The sequence below is a fragment of the Pseudophryne corroboree genome, chromosome 2, assembly GCF_028390025.1.
Source record: "Pseudophryne corroboree isolate aPseCor3 chromosome 2, aPseCor3.hap2, whole genome shotgun sequence".
Taxonomy (NCBI): Eukaryota; Metazoa; Chordata; class Amphibia; order Anura; family Myobatrachidae; genus Pseudophryne; species Pseudophryne corroboree.
The window spans coordinates 189,423,570-189,440,590 of NC_086445.1; positions in this window are offsets into that span (position 1 = coordinate 189,423,570).

Sequence of the window (17,021 nt, forward strand, 5' to 3'; positions counted from 1 at the left end):
AATTCTATGATTTAAGCTGTTTTCACGGGCATTGTGGTATGTTGTATAATGTCTCAGGGTCATTGCAGTGTGTGTCATAATGTGTCACAGGCATTGTATGTGCTATAATCTATCAGGGGCATTGCAGTGTGTAGCCCAGACGTTAGCCACCACTGGAAAGAAAAATATTCCTGATTCATGCCCCTTACATTATTTGTCATTTTTCCTCCTTATAGTAATGCCCAGTATACATTATGCCACATACTGCAATGGCCCTTAGACATTATTCCACGCACAATAATGCACATGACACAATATGCACACACCATAATGCCCCCGACACATTATGCCACACACCGTAATGCCTGTGACACATTATGCCACACACGTAATGCCTGTGACACATTATGCCACACACCGTAATGCCTGTGACACATGACGACAGGAATCGCAAAGCCCGTTATACATTATGCTACACACTGCAATGCCCCTGATACATTATAGCACATACAATGTCTGTGACACATTATGCCACACACCGTAATGCCTGTGACACATTATGCCACACACCGTAATGCCTGTGACACATGACGACAGGAATCGCAATGCCCGTTATACATTATGCTACACACTGCAATGCCCCTGATAGATTATAGCACATACAATGCCTGTGACACATTATGACACACACTGCAATGACCCTGAGACATTATACAACATACCACAATGCCCGTGATATAGTATACAACACACAGTAATGCCCGACACATAATGACACATACCGCAATGTCCGTGATACATTATGCCACACACTGCAATGACCCTGAGACATTATACCACATATCACAATGCCCGTGATATAGTATACCATACACCATAATACCTGTGACACATACCGCAATGCCCGTTATACATTATGCCACACTGCAATGCCCCTGAGACATTACACCACATACCACAATGCACGTGATATAGTATGCCACACACCGTAATGCCTGTGACACATTATGACACACACCGCAATGTCCGTGATACATTATGCCACACACCGTAATGCCCATTACACATTAAGTCCTACAGTAAGGCTTCTAATTACTTTTAAATTACCTGCTCGTTGCCAGGGGTTTCATGCTCTTGGTTCCATGCACGGTGCCAGGGGTTTTCATGCTCAGGGTGTCATGCTCGTTGCCAGGTGTTTCATGCACTGGGTGTCATGCTCGTTGCCAGGAGTTTCATGCACTGGGTGTCATGCTCGTTGCCAGGAGTTTCATGCACTGGGTGTCATGCTCGTTGCTAGGGGGTAGTGCTTGTTGCTAGGGCTGTGCTCCCAGTGCCACATATGTCCCCAGTGCCACATATTCCCCCATGGTGCAAGGTACTCACATGCCCCCAGTGCCAAATATAGCCCCCCCCTCCCCCAGTGCCACATATGCCCCCAGTGCCAGATATTCCCCCACAGTGCCAGGTGCTCACGTGCCCCCAGTGCCAAATATAGCCCCCCCATGTGCCAGGTACACATGCAGTGCCATATATCCCCCTCAGTACCCCCCCCCAGTGCCATATATGCCCCCTCAGTGCCATATATGCCCCCACACTTCCCCCCAAGTGCCATATATACCCCCTCAGTGCCCCCCCAGTGCCATATATGCCCCCTCAGTGCCCCCTGTGCCATACATGCCCCCTCAGTGCCATATATGCCCCCTCAGTGCCCATGTGCCATACATGCCCCCTCAGTGCCATATATGCCCCCTCAGTGCCCCCTGTGCCATACATGCTCCCTCAGTGCCATATATGCCCCCTGTGCCATACATGCCCCCTCAGTGCCATATATGCCCTCAGTGCCATATATGCCCCCTGTGCCATACATGCCCCCTCAGTGCCATATATGCCCCCTCAGTGTCCCCTGTACCATACATGCCCCCTCAGTGCCATATATGCCCCCTATGCCATACATGCCCCCTCAGTGCCATATATGCCCTCAGTGCCATATATGCCCCTGTGCCATACATGCCCCCTGTGCCATACATGCCCCCTCAGTGCCATACATGCCCCCTCAGAGTCCCCCCCCCTCGCTGCTGTGAAGGAGGGACAAGGAGGGCACAGCGCGCGCCTCTCTCATGTCCCTCCTGCATCTCCATCTCTCTGGTCTAATAAAGGAAGTGCCGGTTCGTGAGCCAATCAGAGCTCACGAACGGCACTTCCATTATTAGACCAGACGGACGGAAACACAGGATGGACACTGGAGAGGCGCGCGCGACGCGCTGTGCCCTCCGTGTCCCGTTACAGCAGGGTGGGAGAGGAGACAGCAGATTGACATGCGGACGCTCGTCCGCATGTCAATCTGCTCTAAATCAGTGGCGGCTCCCCCGCAGCCCCTCGCCCCCAAGCCACCGCGAGGGCTGCGGGGGCAGTAGTTACGCCACTGCTAAGCAGTGATAAAAGTGGAGAAGTGAACCAGTGGAGAAGTTGCCCAAGGCAACCAATCAGCATTGATGTAACATTTCTAATTTGCATACTTTAAAAGTATACAGAGTAGCTGATTGGTTGCCATGGGCAACTTCTCCACTGGCTCCCTTCTCTACTTTTAGTACTGCTTAGTAGATGTCCCCCTAAAAACCAGCCAAGCATCTCCTAATGCAGGGTACACACTAGAGCAGTGGTTCTCAAACATTTTTTGAATCCCTGCGCCTCAGAATTTTTTTCACGGCACCCCTAGGTCAAAAGTTTCTTATTGAGAAATTTACAAAGAAATATGAAATTAAATAAATTGTGTTTAAATTTCATCCTTTACTTCAATTGTATGGTGACGAGCAGGATTCACTACTGCTTGTCCCATATTTTATGACTGACAACCACCAGCACGGGTTTTGCCTATTACACTGACCATAAATAATTTGAATTAGTCCTGGTCCACTAATCAAGGCTCCCCTGCAAGTGTCCTGAGGCACCCCAGGGTGCCATGGCACACAGTTTGAGAACCACTGCACTAGAGTGATATTGGCCCAATGTGTAGTTTATGGCCAAATCGGAATGACATATCAGCCAGATCATTCAGTGTGTATACCCAATCTGCGTAGTCCCGCCATGCTGCATGGCTAACCGGACGATATCACATGCAACGCTGTGCAGTGTAATAAAGGACAGAACAAGGGATTGTTCTATCCTTCATGGCATAGTTCTGATGTCTACCGTGGATAGGATATGTCGGCGCTTCTGGCGCCATATTGTACAGGTACACATTGTCCTAGTGTGCCGGCCTAACTGTCATTTTACAAAAACAGCCTGTAAGGTGGCAGTTAGGAACTGATTGGCTGGTACTTTATCTCTCTCCATTTTATCCCTCGCCAAGGCTTAGTACATACTCAGTACAGCTTATACAATCACAATTATAATCTGTTTGTCTGGTACTTTATCTCTCTCCATTGTATCTCTCCACAAGCTTTGATTCCATACCCCATACCCCCCCCCCCCCCCCAAAAAAAAAAAAATGCTGCCTATTTGCTTATCTGCAGTAAGTATCTAGCAAGATACAGTACATTTACTGGAGAGAATGTACAACTTGCTGCATCCACCTTGTGGTTGATACCATTTACTGGTCTGCAGTTAAAATTAGAGATGAGCGGGTTCGATTCTCTGAGAACCGAACCATACCGAACATAATGTCTTGATCCCTCCAGACTCGGGAACCAGAACGAGGCAAAACATCATCATCCCGCTATCGGATTCTCACGGGTTTTGGATTCCATATAAGTAGCCGCGTGTCGCCGCCATTTTCACCCCAGTCCTGGAGAGTGTAGCGAGAGGACGTGTCTGTTTGTGCGGGAAAGTGGTGTGGCGAAATGATCTGTCTTATGTGTGTCATTCCAGTGCTGTCTTGTGCTGCATCAGTCCAGTGGTGGTGTCTTGTGCTGCATCAGTCCAGTCACAGTGGTGGTGTCCTCTGCTGTCACATGTCCAGTGCTGCTGTATATGTCCAGTCCAGTGGTGCTGTGTTGTGCTGCATCAGTCCAGTGGTGGTGTCCCTGTGCTGCTGTATAAGTCCAGTGGTACTGCCGTATAAGTCCAGTGGTACTGCCGTATAAGTCCAGTGATACTGCCATATATGTCCAGTGGTACTGCCGTATAAGTCCAGTGATATTGCCATATAAATCTAGTACAGTGGTACTGCAATATATGTCCAGTGATACTGCCGTATATGTCCAGTGGTACTGCCGTATAAGTCCAGTTATACTGCCATATAAATCCAGTCCAGTGGAACTGCCATATAAATCCAGTGGTACTGCCATATAAATCCAGTGGTACTACCGTATAAGTCCAGTGATACTGATGTATAAATCCAGTCCAGTGGTACTGCAGTATAAATCCAGTGGTACTGCCTTATAAATCCAGTGATACTGCCGTATATATGTCCAATGGTACTGCCATATAAGTCCAGTGATATTGCTGTATAAATCCAGTCCAGTGGTACTGCCGTATAAATCCAGTGGTACTGCCGTATAAATCCAGTGATACTGCTGTATATGTCCAGTGGTACTGCCATATAAGTCCAGAGATACTGCCGTATAAATCATGTCCAGTTGTACTGCCATATAAATCCAGTGGTACTGCCATATAAATCCAGTGGTACTGCCGTATAAATCCATTGATACTGCTGTATAAGTGATACTGCCATATTAGTTCAGTGATACTGATGTATATGTCCAGTGGTACTGTCATATAAGTCCAGTGATACTGCAATATATGTCCAGTGGTACTGCCATATAGGTCCAGTCCAGTGGTGCTGCCATATAAGTTCAGTGGTGCTGTATTGTGCTGTATATTATTTACTCCAAATAAAGGGGTTATTAATATTTAATCCAAATAATTTTTACAGGGTTTGACCTGTGTGGTGTAGAGGTACGCTCTCCTGTTCTGCATTTTGTTATATAACTCCAGAAAAATAATGGAGAACAAAAATTTGGAGGATAAATAGGGAAATATCAAGAACCACTTCCTCCTACTGCTGCTGCTGCCACTGCTGTTGTTGCTGTTGGGAGTCGATCGTCAACCCAGAGGGGAAATCGGAAGACCACTTGTACTACTTCAACTAAGCAAATGACTGTCCAACAGTTCTTGCGAGGAAGATTAAATATGACAAAGTCATCCTGTTGCAAAGCGGATATCTGAGGCCTTGACAACTTTGTTGGTGTTAGACGTTTGTCCGGTATCCACCATTAGTGCAGTGGAACTGCAGTGCCACTCCTAGAAGGGCCAGGTGTTTGTGCCGCACACTTGTGTCACTTAGCTTAGTCATACAGCTACCTCATTGCACCTCTTTTACTTCTTTGCATGATGTGCTGTTTGGTGCCTAGTTTTTTTTAAGTGCCATCTTGTCTGCCACTGCAGTGCCACTCCTAGATGGGCCAGGTGTTTGTGCCGCACACTTGTGTCACTTAGCAAAGTCATCCAGCTACCTCATTGCTCCTCTTTTTCTTCTTTGCATGATGTGCTGTTTGGGGCCTAGTTTTTAAAAGTGCCATCGTATCTGACACTGCTGTGCCACTACTAGATGGGCCAGGTGTTTGTGCCGCATACTTGTGTCGCTTAGCAAAGTCATCCAACTACCTCGGTGCAACCTTTTGGCCTAAAAACAATACTGTGAGGTGTTCAGAATAGACTGGAAATGAGTGGAAATTAATGTTATTGAGGTTAATAATACCATAGGATCAAAATTACCCCCAAATTCTGTGATTTTAGCTGTTTTTATGGTTTTTTCAAAAATCATTCAGATTCAAAACCAAAATCCGAAAGGGTGGGTTTGGCAAAACCAATCCAGATACAAAACACGAGTGGGGATCTAGATCCAAAACCAAAACACAAAACATGAAAAGTGGCCGCCGCACATCTTTACTCATTTTGTGCAGTCTCTGCACAGCCCAGGACTTATTCAGCCGCTGCGATCACATCAGGCTGTTCGAGGCCGGATTTGACGTCAGACACCCTCCCAAACGCTTGAACATGCCTGTATTTTTCCAGACACTCCCTGAAAACGGTTAGTTGACACCCACAAACCCCCTCTTCCAGTCAATCTCCTTGCGAACGCTCGTGCGAATGGATCCTTCGCACAAACACATCGCTGACTGGTGATCCCCGTTGCAGCCGTGCGATGCACTGGCACAGTGCATACGCATGCGCAGTTCAGATCTGATCGCCCACTGCGCGAAAATGCACAGCAGCGATCAGATCTGATTTACCCCCTTTGTGCTATTTCAGGGCCGATTTTCCCTAGGAGTCCAGCCTTGTGTGGACATGGATAGTGCTGGATAACATTATGCTATCCTAGTTGTCGCATTATCCTATACAGAGCCGGCCTTAGGCATAGGCAAACTAGGCAATTGCCTAGGGCATTTGGTATGCCTAGGGGCACCAGCAGCTTCTGCTGATTAAAATGATATGCAGCATGCCTATATTCTGTGTGTATTCCTGGAAATCACTGTAATGTAGCATTTCGTACACAGATACAGCCGCATTTTCACACAGTATATAGGCATGCTGCATATCATTTTAATCAGCAGAAGCTGTTTGTGCATCCTAGCCACATAGTAAAGCAAATAAGATGCATTTTAATAAACAAAAGGCGCCCGACGTTAGCAGAGCTGCCAGTTGACTCATGCCAGGCATCTCTTGCAGAATTAGCGGCGGTGCTAGGGGGCACCATCCAAAATCTTGCCTAGGGCATCATATTGGTTAGGGCCGGCTCTGATCCTATATGTACATTATATAATAATGTAAAGAAGTGTCATGTATACAAGAGAGAAAGTATATACCAATGTTATTAATTAATGTGATGATTTACCATATAAAATATATGTATATCAGTTGTTTTCCTCTTTATATACCTACTGGAAATCTTATATCCTATAATCACAGCCTAAATCAGGCATTCCCAACCACGGTCCTCAAGGCACACCAACAGTGCAGGTTTTAGTGATATCCAGGCTTCAGCACAGGTGACTTAATTAGTAGCTCTGTTATTTTGATTTAACCATCTGTGCTGCAGCCTGGATATCACTAAAACCTGCACTGTTGGTGTGCCTTGAGGACCGTGGTTGGGAATGCCTGGCCTAAATGGAAATACCAATTAATGTGAAAAGAAAGCTGAAAAATTCTATAATACAGGGTGATTCAAAAGTCGCAGTGCACCCTTTTGTTTCAAAAACTGTGCAGGAAATGGCAAAACTGAATACTCCAGTAAGGTATGGGTGAGGTGGGCTATCTTTTAGAGTATGTACCGATCATGGGCACCATCTTGAAATTGGCGATCTTGAATCTAAGTCAGTTTTTTAAAAAGGAAAGGGGTTCCTGTAACATGTCAAACAACACCAAAATTTGCTGAAAAGTTTATTGCTGCAAACAGATTTGAAATAGTAGTTATGGTTCAAAAGTTGCAACACTTTTTTTGTTGCAGGTAACTGAAGATGGCTATGACAAAATAGGAGAGAATTGAGGTCATTTTGGTGTCTGGAGAATGAAGTTTCCATGTCATAGCTGCAGATTTTAACAACCGGCACCCAGAAACACCTCCAATTTTACGTAACACTGTCAAGTGCCTAATTTCCAAAGTCCGAGAAACTGAGAAACTGACAAGTCATAGAGTGGTCGTACAAAAAGTGCTACTGATGAGACAACCTCAACAATGGTTTTGGCATCCTTCGTGAAGAGCCCACAATGCAGCACACAACGTTTGACATCAAAATGACCTCAATTCTCTCCTCTTTTGTCAAAGCCATCTTCAGTTACCTGCAACCAAAAAAGTATTTGAACCATAACTGCTATTTCAAATCTGTGTGCAGCAAAACACTTTTCAGCAAATTCTGATGTTGTTTAACATGTTACATGACCCCCTTTCCATTTGAAAAAACTGACTTAGATTCAAGATGACCGATTTCAAGATTGCACCCATGTTCGGTACATACCCTAAAAGATAACCCACCTCACCAGAGAGGGATTAAGCGGGGGGCCCAGGGGGTTAGTACCCCGGGCCCCCCTTTCTAAAAGGGCCCCCTACCACCCACCACAGATCGGATCTCTCTGCACGTTAAGCGGGGAGCCGGGATCTTACGTTAAGCGGTCCCGGCTCCCCGCTTAACGTGCAAATGAACAGACGGAGCCAGAGCCGCACAGCACTACAAGATGGCTGAGCGACGGCTCAGCAGTCCAATAGTGTGCGAAATAGCAGCCTGCAGCTCAGTCATTGGCTTGGCGCGCAGGCTGCATAACAGAAAAGAACTTAGACGGAGCGGAGGAAGGCTGGATCCCGGGGGCGGCATGTGGAGCCCTGTCACAGCAGCCTGTCTGTACAACAGTAAGACTGGCTTAATAAGATTGTTTTCCCTATGCTGCTATAATTGAAATTTTAATCTTAGGCTGCGGGTCATATATATATATATATATATATATAGACTATATATTTATGTGTATATATATAGTCTATATATTTATGTGTATATATAGTATATATATGTATATACTTATGTGTATATATATATATATATATATATATAGAACAAGGGGTATGTAGTCGGCACTCCACAGACTTGCAACCGATTCAACAGACCACAGATTTGTTGAATCTGTTGCAAGTCTGTGGAGTGCCGACTACATACACCTCGTTATATTACACCTCTAAGCCAGGCACCCCCGCAGTTTGAACGTTGTATATGAGTGCCGGACATCTCAGCAATCTATCCTATGTGTATACACACACACACACACACACACACACACACACACACAGCAAACAGCAACACTCACGGACCTCTGAAGGTTGTTTAATCGGAAAATGTTGAACAGCTTCTTGCGGTTTTCTTGATCCGGCCTGTGAGGTCCTTGAGTGACGCTGTTCTGTATATCTACTTGTGATTATATGATTCATCTTCCTGCGTCTGTATTAGGGGCCCCACTGTCTGAAGTGCCCTGGGCCACCCATCACCTTAATCCGGCTCTGCACCTCACCCATACCTTACTGGAATATTCAGGTTTCCCATTTCCTGCACAGTTTTTGAAAAAAAAAGGGGTGTTCTGCGACTTTGAATCACCCTATATAGTGGCCACACTAATGACTTAGCACTTTCAGCTAGAGGAGTCAATGGGCAATCAGTCAGTCAGAAGCGACTAGCTCAGGCTGCTGACCATCATCATCATCCATGAGTCCTGTTGCACCAGCACCTGCAAGCAATATGCACCTGTTTTCACTAGAGATGAGCGGGTTCGGTTTCTCTGAATCCGAACCCGCCCGAACTTCATGTTTTTTTACACGGGTCCGAGCGACTCGGATCTTCCCGCCTTGCTCGTGTCAAAGTCAGAAAAATATCTCTATGCACACTACCATATTTGCACCTCACACAGGTCCGTGCTGCGCATGCGTACGCTCTCCCGTACGTGCGCATACTCACAGTCGCGGGCACCCGCAGGCGCACGGTATGCGTATTTACGGTAGAGTTTATGTGATCGTAGCGTGTGACTCAATCATTACATATTTTCACTATATAATGTATTTTGTAGATCATGGTCCCTTTGATAGATTCTGAAAGTTTAGTTAACATAGCATGTTCCTGAACAGAGAGATCCCTCTTTGTATTGTACGAAGGGTCTAACAGGGGTCATACAGTGGTGTTTGGTACCCATCGGAAGAGTATTTAAATAGCAATATTCCGGTGTTGGTTTGGAGCGGATTAATCGCTTGTGCGAATAGTTATGGACATAAGAAGTTTATGTCCATTTACTATTATTTGTTCTTATTTAGTCATGCGGCGGGAAACCCAGTATCCCACCCACCTGAACAGTTGGAAGCAGTCACAGCCCACCTGTATGAATCAACCTATGACCTTTTGTTATAATGCGAAGCCGAATTCCTGTGTCCAATGAACAATGAGATTGTAGGGACCATTGAATTGTATTGTGTGTGGGGCATAAATAGGCAGGCCGACCATATCCAGTTCACTCTCTTCAACGGTTCTCATTGCTGATAATCGGGAGCTGGATATCGAGGCGCATGCGAGCGTTTCCCCTTGTGCGTAAGTGTTTCTCTGCAACTATATTGATCTTCTTGTTATTGTGGGCCAATTTCTCTCTCTCTCCCTTCTCCTCTTTCTCTCTTATTTTCCTTTAGATAGTAATTGTATTATATTTCCTGTGTAGTTATCTGGTTAGGTAGTCTATGTTATATTGTAGTGTATGATTTGTATTTGTATTATTTCTTTTGCAAGTATATCATTCATAATATATATATTAGGCGTTGGACCCTAAGCCCAGGTATCTGTGTATTTCTTATAGTGTTAAGTATTCTCAGAGCGTCGGTGACGCTCATACAGCTTTTGAGTTAATAAGGTTACACTGTGTTACATTTACACACTATCTATATACTAAGGTTTTACAGCACAATACACTGTTTATGGTTTAGATACAAAGGTTTAACATTGTTAGCGTCAGCGCTGCTGGTGATCTCCTCGTGGTCCCGAGCGTCCGCTACGCTATAGCGAATCATTACGTTAGTCAGCAGCCAATAGCGTGCCTGCCTGTGATCTCTTGGCCGTGAGCGAATGTGACGCTTGAGCGTCTCGACCACGGCTAAGCGATTGTTACGCAACGAGCGTACCCTTACGGTACTTCATACGTAGATAGCGTACAGTGTTCTTAGACCTCATAAAGGGTATTATATAAGATAAATATTTAGCTTTATCAATTGCGGGCTCGTCCTGTCCTTCACACATCTGCACTAGGTAATTTCAGCAGACATTATCCAGCAGCAAAGGGCGGGAGATCATATTCCTCGTAGTGCTGTTTGGATAAGCGTCTGCTTCTCTTAGTAAAGGGTGCTGAAGGAATCCGGGAACCGGAGGTAAGAACAACACGCTAGTCTCTTTTAAAACTGTTTATTTTTCTGTCTTGCGTACACACGCACGCATATCTGCATTTTTTTTTTCTCATTTGTGTATTTTCGTATATCACTCTCCTGTTTGCCAGTTTTATAGTTGATAAACGTGCTAAGAGAGATTTGCCGCTATTTCATAGTTTAAGAGTAAAGGTAATATAGTTAAAGTATAGACAAACACAGCTGTGCCTGAGAGACAAGGCGAAGTCAGTGTGGTGCGCGGTAGATGATAAAGGATCATCTACATTGATAAACGTATAAATTGTGTTACGGTGGATCTTTGCTTTGCGTACACGTGTCTCTAACAAAGGACTGAGACTTGTGTATGCAACCCAAGGGCCGACGCACGCAGCGTATATTACGCAACGGAGTGTACGGGTACGCCCACGTAACTCAAATCACAAGTGTAAATTTTTTTTCAACGCGATAAATAGCGCAACGCGGTAAATAACGCAAGGCGATAAATCACGCAAATCTATTTTAACATTCGAAATTTAAATTAACAGATCCTTCTCCTAATTTGTAACACATCTGGTCTAAAGAGAAATTTCTGCGCAGAAATAGAAATAGAAACAAAAGTGTATATGTGGTGAGTGAGTGTTTGTTTTTACAATTTTTGAGGTTGAACCACAAGAAAAGTCGAGTTCTCGTGAGGTACATGCGTGTAAGTGACGTACATGGTGGCTAGGGAGGCATCCCTGGTTAAAACATACAATTTGAGCATTAGAGTGTAGCAGACCAGGAGGTCATACTGTAACAGACCAGGAGGTCATAGCAGACCAGCAGGTTCAGGTACAGCAGACAAGGAAGTCCGCTATACAGTCCACAGGCACAACACCAAGAAAGGGTTGGTGCAACACCCATATAGGCCATACAAGCTCTGGCTGAAGGAATTCGCAGCCGCAATTTTCGATTCCACTGGTCGCTCCGTACATAAGATTAGTTGCTTATGTGCTGAACGATTGTACCGCACGTAATTGTGTGCATTAGTAAACCTGACCGGTACTATTTGTGTACGAAGGTCATAAACGCTATTTGTACATTCTAACGTGATTTGTGAAATTTTTTTTATTTTAAGGGAGGTTCGCTGCTCACTCAGGAACTATCCAACAACCAATAGTTACTGGAAAGAGTAAGTGTTCTTCGGATCACCCTCACAGGTTCCAGTAAATAGAGGTTCAGGTCGCAGGGGCCCTGGGTCGAGTACGCCAGCACCATATCGGTGTGATCAGGTCGTATTGGTCGGCGTGGGCGAGTGAGTGGGGTACTCGGTAAACCGCCACCGTCAGCCTATTTTGAACATTTTGGTTTGCGTAAGGGTTGGTTGAATAAAGCAACACCTTCGAACTATGGGGGCCACTTGTTCAGGTAGGGGGCGATCAACCTCGGTTCGGGTTGATTCAGTGAACCGACCAGTCGGGTCGGCAAGATACGTAATGTGTGAGAAATACGGAAGTCACACAGAAGCTTTATGTGATGAATGGGAGAGAATGACGGTACATGACGGGGAGAAATTCCCAAGAGTAGGTAGCTTCAGCACAGAAGTGTTAACGAATTTAAGGAGAAGGATATGTCTCATTAAATCAGCAAAGAGACGAATCAAGCATTACGATTATTTACAGTTGTGGCAACAGGAGGGTGACATACAGAGAGGATTGGCTCAGGCGGCGGGATCTGGCTCGATCAGAAAACTGATAGCCACGGCTCCACCGCCACCATATATATCGGGAGAAAAATTGGTTGCGGAGAATGACGCATTAAGGTGTAACAAACAAACACTTAGCAACTGTGTAAATGTCAAAGATAATGTTAACCAATTAACCAATGCAAGTATTAACCCGTGCAAGTTGTACCCTGTTTTGAACTTTCCTCAGGAGTGTGATCAAGAGGACGAATCGGCAACAGTTTCAGCGCTCTCTCTAGCAGCCACCATAGCAGAGACCACAGTAGGCACAGCTCCACCCCCGAGATTAGTAACAAAGGCCCCTAGCGGAGGGATAGGTGAGGTCGTATCAACGGGTAAGTACGGCACCATACACTATGCTGAAACTATTTCACCACAGCCTGTAGAATCTACACAGAATGAGGTCGTTAGAGTTAATCCTGTTAAGGTAATAGTAGTTCCAAATGGGAAAACAGACACTTCAGGAGTCACTCCTGTTAGGAACATTGCCATGTACAGCCCATTTTCCCGAATGGAATTAAGGACCATAGTGTCGGAATTCCCTGACCCTAGAAAAGACTTAGTTGCCAGCCAAAAATACATCAGAGACCTAGGTAACACTGTAGAGCCCAACAATAAAGACTGGCAGATATTGCTGAGAGCATGTTTACCCTCCAATGTCGACGCAGCTCAATTTTTAGCTGACTGTGGATTAGATCAGGATGTACCTCTTACAGATGTGTACAACAAAGACAATGTAAAAAGAATAAGCTTACAGTTAAAAGAGTATTTCCCAGCCGTAGTTAAATGGAACAAAATATTCTCCATTAAACAGAAGGAGTCAGAAACAGCTGCAGAGTATTTTCACAGAGCATTATCAGAAATGGCAAAATACACAGGCATAGAGGACATTAAAACAAAAATAAACCATCGAGAAATAGCAGTATGGGTACTGATGGATGGTTTAAAAGAGTCATTGAAGACTAGGGTACAGACCACACAACCATGTTGGCGAGGTCTGTCTGTGGCTACTTTGAGAGAGGCTGCTATTGATCACGATAGGAACATCACCAGACACAGGGAACAACAAGGTGATAAGTTAATGGCAGTAAGTATACAGGCCCTGACCACAAGGCAGCCTTTGTTTATATCACCAAACCCTGTGGGTAAGTCAAATGTGGTTACTTGTTATTCTTGTCATAAACAGGGACACATGGCACGAGATTGTAGAATGAAGAATTCACGAAACTCATACCAACCCCCTAGACAACGACACGACACACGACATTGGGAGCAAGGTCCGCAGAAACGGAGTTATGAGCCACATACAGGGGAAACAAAAAGATACCCCCCGAACAGAGACTGGCAAGCCTCTGGTAGCTCCCAATTAACTCCATCACAAGTAGTTGCTGCCAGCGGGATTCAGGGAGGTCACCATACCCAATAGGGGTGTGGCCATACCTGTAATCTGCAGCCAGTAAAATTGATTGCAAGCCTTGAAAGCGAACCAGAAATTGCAATCAATGTAGCTGGTAAATCATTAAACTTTCTTGTAGACACAGGGGCGGCCAAATCAGTGATAAATTCGACAGTGGGCATGAGAACCACTGGTAAGACAATTCCAGCCATAGGGGTAACGGGAGTAGTCCAGCACTACCCTGTTAGCAAACCAGCCGAGATTACAGTAGGGCCTTTACATACCAAGCATTCCTTTTTGCTGGCTGCATCGGCACCGACTAATCTCCTGGGAAGAGACTTACTGTGTAAAATGGGGTGCGTCATTTATTGTACTCCTGAAGGTGTATTCTTGGACATACCTGAGAATCACGCTCAGGAAGTGCGAGACGTGTTAGACTCCCCGTCAAAATTAATGTCACATACCATTATGACAAATAGGACTCCCTCCCAAGTAGAAGAAATGACATCTCAGATACCAGAGTCACTTTGGACTAAAGATGGACAGGACACTGGATTAATGGCAAACGTAGCTCCGGTAGTTGTACAAGTAAAAGATGGTAGGATAGCTCCAAAAATCCCACAGTACCCTCTGAAGCCAGAGGTGGAGTTAGGAGTGTATCCCGTAATAGAGCGCTTGCTACAACAGGGCATTCTGGTAAGAACGTCCAGCACTGCCAATAGTCCCATCTTCCCTGTTAAAACGAGTGGGGGGAGGGGTTACCGGCTAGTGCAGGATCTAAGGGGGATTAACAAAATAGTTGAGAGTTCCCCGTAGTGCCAAATCCAGCTGTCATCCTAATGCAAATCCCTCCCACTGCGAAATTTTTCACTGTTATTGACCTCTGCTCCGCTTTCTTTTCGGTACCTCTGCACCCTGACAGTCAATATTTGTTTGCATTTACATACAGAGGAGTCCAATACACATGGACTCGATTACCACAAGGATTCATAGATAGCCCAAGTATATTTTCCCAGGCTTTGCATGATTGTTTACAGTCTTTCCAACCAGTGAGTGGATCAGTATTAATACAGTACGTGGATGATCTACTACTGTGTTCTGATTCATTGGAAGCATCCCTGAAGGATACGAAACAGCTCCTGTTTCATCTTTCAGACACAGGACACAAGGTTTCCAAAGACAAGTTGCAATTATGCCAAACTAAGGTAAAATATTTGGGACACTGTTTAACACAAGGACTGAGACACCTGACCGCTGATAGAATTCAAGCAATTAGAGACATGACTCTGCCACAAACCCAGCAACAGATCAGAACATTTTTAGGAATGTGTGGGTATTGCCGTAACTGGATCCCAGGGTTTTCCATTCTAGCGTTACCCTTGCAGGAGATGGTCTCCTCAAACAAACCTGATCGGATTTCGCATACAGACGAGTCTGAGACAGCATTTGAGAGACTTAAACAGTGCCTAACGCAGGCACCAGCATTGGGTATGCCTGACTATGGGAAACCCTTTGAACTATACGGAACAGAAAGTGCTGGTTGCGCGGCAGGCGTACTAACCCAAAAGCACGGTGATGCCAGCAGGCCGGTAGCATATTACAGCGCTCAGCTAGATACGGTAGCGCGATCCCTCCCCACATGCTTGCGAAGCGTTGCTGCGATAGCATTGCTAGTAACGAAAAGCGAAGACGTCGTGCTAGGTCACAACCTCACAATTCATACACCACATGCAGTGTCAGCCTTGTTAAATTCTGCCCAAACCAGACACGTCTCATCAGCGCGGTTTACAAGATGGGAATTGGCATTAATGGCCCCCGTAAACATCACCATAAGGAGATGCAGTGCATTAAATCCTGCAACATATCTCCCAGGTGTGCCTGGACAGGCACAAAGGGTGGAGGATGAGAGTGGTGGGGAAGGAGAATTTAATACAAAGGAAGACACACATGATTGTATGGAATATTTGACCCAAAATTTTACCGCAAGGCCTGACATCAGTGACAACCCACTGGAAGATGTAGAACTAACGTTCTACACGGACGGTAGTTGTCATAGACAGTCAGACTCGGGAGACTTGTGTACTGGATACGCAGTCGTAGATGACCAAAGCACCATAGAAGCGGAACCGCTAGGCCCACCTCACTCAGCCCAGGTTGCTGAACTGGTCGCCCTAACCAGAGCATGTGAATTGGCTAAGGGCAAATCAGCCAATATCTACACCGATTCTAGATACGCATTCGGGGTAGTCCATGATTTCGGAGCCCTATGGCGCCTCAGAAATTTCATGACGGCAGCTGATACACCGGTAGCGCATGCAGCTCACATAAAAAGGCTTCTAACAGCGATACAGGAACCCGACAGAGTGGCTGTTATCAAATGTAAAGCACATACATATAGCCAAGACCCAGTATCACTTGGTAACAGCCGAGCAGACGAAGCTGCTAAATTAGCAGCTGCTACCCCCAGACAGACAGACACCACACAACTGATGGTATTTAATACCATCAACACACAGAAGTTGTGTGAGATGCAAAATTTGTGTTCCACACAGGAAAAGGCAGTCTGGAAGGCAAAGGGATATGGTCAGGAGTCCTCAGGACTCTGGACGGATGGACACGGTAAACCAGTGGCCCCCAAAGCATACCTTCCATGCTTAGCTGAGGCAGCTCACGGGCTGACTCATCTGGGCAAGGAAGGGATGTGCAAGTTGGTAAGAGCATATTGGTGTGCCCCAGGATTTTCATCTCATGCGAGTAAAAGGGCAATGTCATGCCTTACCTGTCTGAGAAAGAACATTGGAAAGGCAATACCTACAGAACCATCTCATATCCCACCTGCCGGCGGCCCTTTCCAGGTAATACAGATTGACTTTATTCAATTACCCCCTTGTCGAAATTTGAAATATGTACTTGTTTGTATAGATGTTTTCTCAAATTGGGTCGAAGCATTTCCGGCGGCCACAAATACCGCTATGTTTACTGCTAAGAAAATTGTGCAGGAATTTGTATGTAGATATGGTATCCCTAGAATAATCGAAAGTGATAGGGGT